This window comes from Lissotriton helveticus, chromosome 7 (genome assembly GCF_964261635.1).
Source record: "Lissotriton helveticus chromosome 7, aLisHel1.1, whole genome shotgun sequence".
Classification (NCBI taxonomy): domain Eukaryota; kingdom Metazoa; phylum Chordata; class Amphibia; order Caudata; family Salamandridae; genus Lissotriton; species Lissotriton helveticus.
In genome coordinates this window covers 1,850,666,527-1,850,678,635 of record NC_136068.1, presented here as the reverse complement: position 1 = coordinate 1,850,678,635, position 12,109 = coordinate 1,850,666,527, and the positions used below count along the sequence as shown (strand labels likewise).

The 12,109-nt window shown below is 43.9% G+C and overlaps 1 pseudogene; it reads left to right on the top strand.

Annotated features, from left to right (window-relative positions):
- Positions 1-374: 374 nt before the first annotated feature.
- LOC144769746 (killer cell lectin-like receptor subfamily B member 1B allele C) overlaps positions 375-12,109 on the top strand; it is a 138,847-nt pseudogene continuing 127,112 nt past the window's right edge.

The window sequence follows — 12,109 nt, the reverse complement described above, 5'->3', positions numbered from 1 at the left end:
GATTTTCCTTTTCAATCTGAAATCAAAGGAGTTTGATTGTGAAATCAGGCTTAGACTGAGGACACTCTTGCCATTTTTAACTCTTCGGATATAAAAGGGAGTCTTGTGTAGCCAAGGCTACTCGCCTATTGCAATTTTACACCAGACATAACATTAAACATGAAGATTCAATGTGTGAAAACTCCATTGCTTAAGTTCCTTTGATAGTTGTTCAGTGGTTTGTGGGCAGCTCATCACAATATGACGCCTTCTATCCGAGGGCTGGTAGATTGTAGTTCTTGTGCACGAGAGCAGGGACGCAGCCAAGCAGCTCTGCGAGAAACCATTCAAAGCTCAGACCCTTTGTTCAAAAGTTCAGTTTTATAATTTCAACTATGGAAGACGAGGAGGGATACACAGCTCTGCAGCTCAAGGGAAGGAGGAAACCAGAGGATGAAGAGGGATACTCAGCTCTGCAGTTCAAGGGGAGTAGAAATCCAGAGGAAGAGGAGGGATACACTGCTCTGCAGTTCCAAGGGAGAAGAAAACCAGAGGACGAGGAGGGATACACAGCCCTGCAGTTCCAAGGGAGAAGAAAACCGGAGGACGAGGAGGGATACACAGCTCTGCAGTTTAAGGGGAAGAGGAAACTAGAGGACAGATGTGAAGATGTACTGAGAGGTGAGAACTCCCCTCATTCTTACCACCTTTCATCTTTCTTCTAACATATGTAGATATATTGCACCCGAAGGGACACTCAACATCATTTAATTTCACTCATAGAGTCACATGAGGACTACAGATGTAGTAATTTAGAGCAGTAACTTTCATGGAGAGGATTGCATTAGGACCCTGGATTTCCAAAAGCATACCACTTTGTTATGGTTTATTGATGGCTTTTGGATATCTCTAATTGGCTACAAAACCTTCAAAGATATAGCAATTAGCACTCATGTTCTGGGTGTTACTATTGAATTTCCTGATGCAGTGTGAACACCACAATGGCCAGCGCATATGAATCCTTGCTTGAATATTCAACCCTTTTCCGCCCGGTCGACTCCTCGACCGGGCAGAAAAGCGCGCAGACGGCCTTCCCGTCTGCTGCGGTACCCCCGAAAACTTAAATGTTGTATGACAACTGATGCAACACTCTCAGCCAGTACTTAATTGGCTGAGTGATGCTGATGGTTTCCAATGGCACGTATTTTCCTGTATCAGCTATCTACCAAGAAAATGAAAAACGCACAGAGGGTAAAGACAGAGAGAGAAAAACAGCAAAAATATCACACATGAATAAAGGAGGAACCTACAAGAGAGAGATAGAGGGGCCGGAATTGTGTGGTAGTGGATTCAAAAGGCATGATTAGGATTTAAAACTACCAGCCTGGAATTCAAGGTACTATCTGAGGCACTGAGGTTGAGGTGTTCACTTTAGCATCTGGGTATAAATCATCTGGAAAGGAAAAATTCAACTATCATATGTAGTCCATTGACAAATGCAGAAAAGGCAAACGTTATCGTTTCAAATTGCTAAAAAGTCAGGGTACTGAGGTTTGTTTTAATCCCTCAGCCCCTTGAACCAGTTATTTATGAAAGGCACTACTTAAACATAAACTGATCAGAAAAAATGCAATATTCTATCATTAGGTTCTATTAATGACTCTAAAAAATAATGATGTAGCCCTCCAAGCCAATTTGCTCCCTTGATCCCACATAATTGTTGCATAAGGCAAACTGGATTTTGGATGCTGCAGTACCCGCTGTACTATGACTTGATGCAGGACTCCTGGAATTATCATAAAGTGGTGTGGTTGTTGCACCCTGGCTTTGGTCACCCCGCACCTTAAATAGGACACCTCAGAGTGCAACACCTGCACCACTTTCTTTTGCCCCAAAGGCAAAATCCCTGGTGTCAGGTCGGCTTTCTTAACCCCTGGGGACATATTTGAGACAACCTCCCCAAGTGGGAGACACCTCTGTGGTAAATAAATAATTAATTACCGGTACTATTTTTCTATACATTAACTAAAACAGATAGCTCAATAAATAAGAGGCAGGATCCGTGATATCTGAGTCAGAATGGGCTTTAATCGGATGGCTCGAGCCTAAAGACCATGAAATGGCATGCAATGGAATGGAATGGCAGCTGCAACCTCTCATTAACATCATACAGTATATATAGGAAAACAGTATAATTGCATTGCATACAGTAGGCGTAACAAGTGACAAACGAAAGATAAGAACATATGGGCGTACAAAGAAGGCGTGCACAGGGCGTGCACGGAGACATGTGATGAAAACGTCACAGAAGTGTCATAAATGGGTGGATACTGTGGTAAATAAATAATTAAATACCGGTACTATTTTTCAGGATACTATACTAACAGATAGCTCAATAAATAAGAGTCAAGATTCGAGGTAGCTGGAGTTTGCAGGTTTTAATACAGCATAAAGGACAGGAACAGGACAACCTGCACGGGCAAGATCTGGGATGGCTAGCAACTTTTTAATAACAGTGCACAAGCATATATACTTAAACAAAATACATGGTATTCAATACAATAGGCGTAGCAGTGGGCGGGGTTCGTAGCAGTCGCGAAAGATAAGGCATAAAGTAGGTGTAACAAGAGGCGTGAACATAGCCATGTGATGCAAACGTAACAGAATGTGTCATAAATGGGGCGGAAACATGGAGGGGGCTACCTAAGGAGCCGGGACCTCTAACCTAGTGGTGCGCGCAAACTGACAATGACGTGTTACTAGGAGGAACTGGGGGCTATGACTTCTGCACTAGAAGGGGAGACGAAAGTCTGGAGAGTCAGAGCGACATGTACCTAAACACTATCTAGTATCTGATGTTTAGAGAACATGCTGATAGAATCCAAAAGTTATCAGGGTAAAGGCTAACAGACTCTAAGACTGGTGCATGCATTATTCTACATGTAGTGCGTGTTGAGGAATATTAAATGACCATTAATACAGTATTTCTCTTACATGGAGACGTAAAGGCTAGACGATGACTGAAACTATTGATGCGATTCAGTAGCTTAGGAATGCAGAGAAGGAGAGCTGGACTGATAACTAGAATCATAACATACTCTTGGCAGACTAGGAGGCAGAGCCAGGCCGAGCCGGGCACTGTGAGGCAGGAAGTAAGTGAAGGGTCAGGGATACAGGTGGGGGCTGTATCGCTCCTCAGCGAGGGTTCAGGAGACAGGAGCTGAATCTGAGTCCGGGCCCTTTTGAGGCCTAGAAACGGGGACTTTTTACTGAATTAACGTGCACACTGTAAAACGTGGCAACGTAACTTTACATAGGCCTGATATTCGTTGTATTCACGAAAACTGGGAACTGGCATACTAGAGATGGACACAACTATAATTGCATCTTTAATCGATCATGGGGAATACATATGCATATTAATCATGCACATATAACATAAGATGGGGAACACGTAGGGACACAGAACATGGCAAAATTTACTTTTCCACATTCCCTCCTTGTCACTACGTTTCCATCAGGAAACATCAATATTCATGATACCATCTATCATTTTATACAGTATCATTTGCTCGTCTCGAATTGTCTTGGAACGGTACTTAGAGCGGGACTTGGGACTAGGAATACAAGAGGTAGCACAAATGCCGCAAATCGCAGGGCCACATTGTATACAGAGGCAGCAACTGAATATGATCGCTACTGCAATACCTAGAAATGACAATATTTTCCATCCCCAGGCAGATATGATACTCCAAAACCAACCGGACCATGTCCAGGTACCTGGATTCTGGTGTAACTGATGGGCAATTTTATGAAGTCTGGTTATAGCTGAATAAACAGACGGCGCGTTATTAGGAATGAAAATGCAGCAACTAGATCCGATGACTCTACATGCTCCTCCTCTATCGGCCAGTATGACGTCAAGAACGAGACGATTTTGGAGCACAACAAATCTCATAGCAGATTGCTCTTCGGTTAAGTTACCTAGGGCAGAGGCAGTCTCATTCACTACTGCTTCAAGGGTTCTGGTTAACCTACGGATTAGCTTACTATTCTGGATAGGGCCTATAAAGAAGAAGAATCCTTTATTGAAGTCTGTATACTGTTCTAGAGCAGTTTCAGTTTGATCGACAATCGGGGACTCGATCTCTCTTCTATGTCTAAGGTGTACTAGATGTGTGTTTCTATGATAATCAGATGGGGCTAGAAAAACTGGTGGCAGTAGGAAGGCAATGTAACAAGTTCCATCCCAATCGAGGGGCAGACGAACATATGCGGTCTGGCCACAAACAAAATATGAATGACGTGAGGCTTTAAAAATAGATTTCCCACTGTCACTATACTTGACAGTAGTAGTACAATCACTATGTCCTACATGTGCGGAACCATTATTTCTGACACATAATTCGCCTTTGACTGGTAGTACTGAAATTGCAGGTAAGTCTGGAGTAGGATCAGACTGAACATTCAGGACCATAAAATTCGATGAATAATTACCCAAATTATAAACTTCATTCTCTAGATCTAACCCTGTTCTGTGGGAGAGACCTTGCTTGTCTGGAAAACATGTACTATTCAGAAGGGACATATCTGTTGAGGATGACGTTAACGTGGACCATGCTCCACACGAACCATTATGTGAAAACGGATAAGGAAAGAGTGGCAGAACTCCCTTCGGTGTCTGGAAAGGGGGAAGTCGGCCACACACCCAACAATTAGTAGCATTGCTGGTCTGGTGTGAATAATGTAACATTCTGATGAACGTATTATTTCTCATAGCAAGACGATAGGATAGCTCGTGAGGAGGCAGATCACTAAACGTGTGCTCTACTGTAGCATTAGAAAACTTATTTACATGAGAAATTGGAAAAACATAAATGCAATGCATAACTTGTGCAGGTAACCATCAAACTTAGAAACAATATAAAACTTAGAAAAACGATGCATCTGATTGAGTTTTGACTAACTCTCTCACTATGGGGGTCTATCTCATACATGTCAGAAACCTGTCTAACCGCTTCACCCGAGGGGGACTTAGACAATTAAACTGGCTGACTTATTTTACTAGACCGGAGCTTCTGTTTATACTCCTGCTGCGGAGTTTTCTCTAACAGGGAGGGCTTGGAATCAAAGTCAATAGCGGGACAGTCCTTGAGAATAGGGCAATTTTTAGAATCGGAAATGTCTGTAGAAGTATCATTGAATGTTTTAGTTCTTAGTCCATGAAATTTCTTGACGTGAGACAGGTGCACCCAGCCTTTTCTGCCTTCCAACTTCACGGCCGTGCGGGTGGTCAGAAGGACTAGTCTGGGCTCCTTCCAGCGAGGTTCCAGCGGACTTGAACGATCAAAATTCCTGATTAAAACCAGAGTGCCGGGAAGGACCTCGTGTGGCTTGACTTCAATATTGTCGGGAAATGCAGCGGCAACCTGTGAACGACAAGAGTGTAGGGCAGACATCAAGGAAGCTAGGTAATCTGTCAGCATATTACTGGAAACATCGGTAATACTTCGGGGTCTAGGTGTACCCCACATGTTCGGGGGGGCGGCCGAATACAACCTCATAAGGGGACAGACCTGATCTGGAATGTGCGACCATGCGCATATAGAATAGGGCGACTGGCAGAGCTACTAGCCAGTCTACACCTTTCTCTTTACAGACTTTGGCAATACGGATTTTTAGGGTCTGGTTATGTCTCTCTACGAGACCTGCTGCTTCAGGATGGCGTACACAATGAAACTTCCACTGGTACCCTAACAGAAGGGAAACATGCTTCATGAGTTCAGATGAGAATGGCTGGCCGTTGTCTGAATACACGACCCTAGGGAGTCCATAACGAGGGAAAAATTCACGAACCAACTGCTTGGCAGTGGTCGCGGCTGTATAATCTGGAACTGGATATGCCTCTGTCCACCTGGACAAAGCGCATACAACTACAAGGACATACTTGAAACCTCGACATCGCTCCATCTGAATGTAATCCATCTGGAGGACCTCAAAAGGGTGGTCAGGAGGCTGAAATCCCCCTTGTTCCACCGGGACGCTTTTACCTGGATTGAACTGACAACATATCATACAGGTACGGACTTTCTGCTTGGCTGCAGCTCGTAAATGCTTGTTGAACCAAATGTTCTGGATACTGTCTAACATGGCTTTTTCTCCTAAATGTGCAGGACTATGTGCGGTATTAATAATGACTTGAACCATAGAGTCGGGGAGAAACCATGTGGCTTTTCCCTTCGTCAACCATCCCTGATCTGTCTGGACCCCTCCTTGTTCGGACCATTTCTTGATTTCTTCAGGAGTAGCATGTAACTGGATATCTATGACATCTTGAGTGGGGTCCTTAACTGTCATACATGTAGTCGGTTCTAGAGTGGATGTCGGTGTCTTGTTAACTGGTATGTCTGGAGTCTGTGCTGTAAGCTTGGCTGTTCGATCTGCTAGATCATTACCTTGGGAAATAATGTCTGTAACTTTCGTGTGTGCTTTGCACTTCATGATAGCGATAGCTGTCGGTAAATGTATTGCATCTAACAGAGCTTGAATGAGGAAACCATGCTGAATCTTGGTTCCATGAGAAGTCATAAAACCTCTCTCTTGCCAGAGCACTCCAAAGTCGTGTACAACTCCGAATGCGTAACGTGAATCTGTGTAAATGTTAACTTTCAGGTTCTTGGCACGTTTGAGCGATGAGCTCTGCTGCTTGAGCGGACAGGGTGTCAATACGGTGTGTCTCTATAACTTCAGTGTCAGTAGTCACTGCATACGCGGCTACTAGTTCTCCTGTACTTGTTCTCATACATGAACCATCCACATAAAGTGTCAGGTCAGGGTCTGGTAATGGAATATCTGTCAGATCTTGTCTTGGCTTAGTCATAGTGTTAACTACTTCCACACAGTCATGTGTGGCAGGATTTGAAATAACTGACGGTAACAGTGTAGCAGGATTTAGGACGTTGCAGCGTCTGATTTCTATGTGTGGCTGGAACAGTGTCAGTTCATAACCTGTCAAACGTGCAATTGTCAAGTGCTGAGTCTGTGTTCGGTTTAAAAGAACTTCCACGGAGTGTGGAACTTGTACTGTCAAGGAATGCCCTAATACTATGGAATCACTTTGTCTGATAGCTAGTGCTGTGGCTGCAACTGACTTGAGGCACGCAGGCAACGCCTGGGCTACTGGATCTAATGTGCTCGAAAAATAAGCACAAGGCTTGTATTGTCCTGCTTGATCTTGTGTGAGAACAGATAATGCTGTACCTTCGCGCTCTGTGACAAAAAGTGTAAAAGGCTTACTGTAGTTCGGTGTAGCTAGAACAGGAGCTTGACATAAGGCTTTCTTTAACTCATTAAAAGCAAGTGTATGTTCAGATGTCCAAGGGAGAACAGTCGATACGGCTGCCTCCTGTGTCGTTAACTGTATCAGTGGCTTGGCTAGAAATGCATACTGAGGAATCCATTGTCTGCAGTAAGAAGTGAGGCCGATAAAAGCTCGTACCTCCTTCTGTGTCTTGGGCTGAGGAAGACTCGCTATTAACTGGATGCGATCGGGTGTCAACTGCCTACCCGACTTGGACAGTAAGTGGCCTAAGTAGATCACTTGCTGGACACAGAATTGAAGCTTCGAAGGGGACACCTTGTGCCCCATCTCGGCTGGGAAGTGCAAGATTGTAAGTGATGCTTGCTCGCAGTCACGTTCAGATCGGGCTGTGATCAGTAGATCATCGACATATTGGAGCAGGGCAGTGTCAGTTGGCATGTGAATATTGTCTAGTTGTCTCTTAAGTGCTTGACTGTAAATGCTAGGGCTTTCTGTGAAACCTTGAGGAGCTCGTGTGAATTTATAGCTCCTTCCATTTAAACAGAAACCGAAAAGGTACTGGCTGTCTGGATGAATGGGGACACTGAAAAATGCGTTCTTGAGGTCTATGACAGTAAAAAAATATTGCCTCAGAATCAATAGCTGTCAATAGAGATGAGATATCTGGGACTACTGGATACTGGGGAATGATACATTTATTGAGTTCTCGAAGGTCAATCACTAATCGATATACTGGAGGTGCATTTGGATCAGTACGTTTCATAACTGGAATAATAGGAGAATTACATACATTGGAGTCAGTTTCTACAACCACTCCTTGAGCAATGAGCTCGTCAATAATTTTGGATAAGGCTGCTACAGCCTCAGGTGGCAATCTGTACTGTCTGATTCGTGGTAAGACTACACCTGGTTTGAGAGTCACACGGTGGGGTGTGATTTGCATAAAACCAACATCAGTTGGACCTTGCGCCCATAGATGCTGCGGGACATTCAGTAATCTTGGATCAAAATCACGTGATACATAGTGACCCTTAAAGTCACGTAAAAACAAACGTATTCCTTCTGGGGAGCAGCAAATAACTGCACCTAATTCTTTTAATGTCTTAATGCCTAACACATTTTCTGGACATGATTTCGTAAGTAACAGATCAGTAGTTCGGGACAATGGACCTACTTCTAGAGTAACTGGCTTTGATATCTCGTTTACAATAGGCTTTCCTGAAAATCCAAGGGAAACATTTCTAGAGCCTGAGAGCGGAGCCCCTGGAACCTCGTCATGACTGATAGTAGTCCTACTTGCCCCTGTATCAATCAAAAACTTTCTGTCTTTCCCTAATACTTGACTATGAACATAGGGACCTTCTTGATCTACAGGAATCTCGATGAGAGGCAAGCCTACCTCCCTCTCTAGGCTGTTTCATGAATACGCTTGATACTCTGGATACTCTGACTGGGCATACTGGTACATCTGCTGTGTAACATGCTGTGTTGCAGCGATAGGCTGCGGTGCTGTAACTGTCTGTTGTGCATTCTGTGGCTGAGAAGTCTGTGAAACTTGTTCTTGTCTAGGCGGACGTGGTCTTTCTTTAGTTTTACCAGTGGCTATGTTGTGTTTCAGAACTGCACACTCGTTTATGAAATGACCTGGCTGTTTACAATAATTGCATGTCCCTTTAACGGGAGCTGCAGGATGACTGGCTTGATTCGGACCCCTCTTCTGACTGTCTTGTGGAACAGATTGTGCAACTAGTACTTTCATTTTCGTGTCTTTCATACGTCTTTTCTCGTGTTCTTGCTCTTCTCTGATTCTATTCTGGTGGTACTGGAGCATCTGTAACATCTGGGACGGAGTACTAGCTTGCCATGTACTTTCGACTTTCAAAACTCGATTCTTAACTTGTGGACTTGAATTCTCGACTAATTTAGTAACAAAAAGATGAGGGTATGACTCACTACTCGTCTTTAAACCACTGTTTATGATAAAACATTTCTCAAATCTGGAATAAAAATCACTAGTGTCTTCGTCTTGTTTCTGTTTACATGCTGAGATTGCATCCCAGTCTTCCTTTTTAGTGGCTAATAACCTAGGCAAAACCTGTATCAATAATTCTGGTAATTCTTTACATTTGTCTCCGAGACCGGTACCTGGTACTCGTATCTTATCTTCAGCTTCTAGAGCTGTCCAATCGATCTTTTTCTCTCCCACCTCCCATTCTTTTTCCTTGAGTTTTTCGTATACCCCTGCGGGCAACAGGACCTTTAACATTTTAATAATATCTGGATACGTGTATTCTCCCATACGGAGCATGTCTTTTAATTCTCGGTGGAACCCTGCTGGATCTTTGTCGTGACAGGGAATTAACTTCTTCATTTCTAAGAGTTCCATCTTGGTAACTGGGGTGTAAACAAATACTCGTTGCATTTCACCACCCGCTGTCTTAACTGGGTGTACTTCTCGTAACGGATGCTGTCTGTCTATGTAAAACGGTTTACTTTCTGGGGGTGAGACGTGAACAAAGTGCGGATTCAGAAACGTTCTATATTTGTGGCGCTGTTCTAGAATGACAGTAATTAAATCTGTACCTAAACCTTTCCATCTATACTGGAGTAACTCGTTCAGGATATCATGTAACGGACCTGGATCAGAATGTTGACCCTCATACAATGTAATGAGGTGCTGGATCATATACATACCCACCAGTCGCTGCTCGGCTGGGGGCAGTTTCAGAAACATTTGTGCCACTATTTCGTCTGGAAAAGTGGTAGAATCAGTAATCCATCGGACTGCTGATCGGGCTAGTTCTTGTTCATGCATGGTACTTAACTCACTATAACCGATTCGTGATTTCAGAATTTGATCGGTAGCTTGAAATACTTGTTCTAGAGAGCCTTGTTCTGGTGCTGGAAGAGGAAAGACTTTCTTGTGTTCTAGGCGTAAATGTCGGTCTGGAAATCTAGATTTACCTACATACGCTATTCTGGCGGGATTCTCGTCGTCTACTTCTTCAGTAGGAGAGTCATTTTCTTTCTCGCTTCCTAGAGCTTCTTTGCGTTGTTCGTGTAACCTTATTATTTCTTTACGTATTTTCTTGTACATACTCTCTATACTATTGAGTGTCTTGTGCTTACCCTCTGCTATATTATCACTCCACCTTGTCAGAATTTTCATTTTGTTCGGATCTTTAGTCGGGGAATCTTGTTCCCTAATTAAACAATTGATTAGAAACTTTAATAACATGAACTGGATCTCAGCTTTCCTGAGAGACATGACTTCACCAATACTTTCTGGATCGTCTCCTGTACGAATGAAACGATACATTCTGTCTAGATCTTCTTTCATATTCGGTAGGGTGACCAAATACTCGGACACCTGCCTTATACGTACGGAATATATAACCATACTATCCTCGCCTGGGACTGGATCATAACAGCATTCAGTAAGAGCTCGCCTGATTTCTGCAATGGACTGATATTTGGGCGTACGCTGTAACGCACGTTCATGTAACTCGACTAACCCTAGACGTCTATTTGGCGGCGGGGTACCAGGAGGACCTCCTCCCGCGGCCCCTGAACTGGAATCGTCGACTGATACTCTTCGTGCTGGCAAAGTGACTGATGTGGCGGGAATTTGTACTACGGGCTGGACCGGGGGTACCGTAACAGGTGCTGTAACAGGTGCCCCGGTGGCTGGAGGACCATGAATTACATGATTTACAGGAGCTGGTGAAACAGGATTTGCATATTCTGGGACTGTGTCGTCCAAATAGGACGAGAGAAAAATATCAGCTGCGGTCGGTTTGTGACGTAGCTTGGTCGGAACTAAGGGCGGCGGAAAATTACTGGATGCCTCCGGGGTTGCTTTTGGCAAGCCCTCGGCAAGAAGAGGATACATACCCTTAATGAGGGCATTCCTCTGTCTGTCTGACTGTTCGGTTTTAACTCGTTCACCTATTTCGATTAATTCCCTTTCTTGGGCTCTTTCTGAGGATTCTCTATTTAATTCTGACTTTCTGATTTCTTTTTCGGTTCTTTTATGAGATTCTTTGCGCCATAACTCGATGGCATCTTTCTGTGACTGTCTGGCTTTCTTTTTCCATAATGCCTCTTCTACTCGCATGATGCACTCGGCATCCCACGTACCTGATACGGGCCATCTATACTTTTCCTCTAACTGTTTGGTGTACTCTACCCACAAATCTAGATACAATATGGCACTTATGCCATGCTTTTGATACATAAAATGACCTGGACTGTCCCTAGGCGGGACCGGAACTGCTTCTTCTAACAGACCTTTTCTAGTTCTTAACTGACGTAATTTTGAGAACAGAGGCATGACTGGGTTGGAGTCTAGACACAATACAATACACAATGAACACGATAATTACTGAAGAACAACACATTCATACCACGACATTGAAATACATGAATGACATTTAAGATAACAGTTCGGACAAAATACTACCTGGAAACAGAAAACAGAATACATGAATTTCTCGAGAACAGAACAGACTAGAACAGAAACTAGATGCACTGCTAAAACAGTACGAAACTTACCGGTCTCATAAAGAGACACGTCAGGACCCGCATCCACCTAAGTGGACACTTCGTGTTGGATCTGTGTACCCAAACCCACGGACCAGAGACAATACAATTGACCCTGTCTAGATACTACCCCAGCAACGGTACTCACCGGGCAGCAAGAACGGAAGGCCTCGGACTGGACTGGACTGCTACGACGACGGACGGACGAACTTCGGACTTCTGTTACGGGTGGGCCTCCGGATACCTCGGACCTTGGACTCTCGGCTT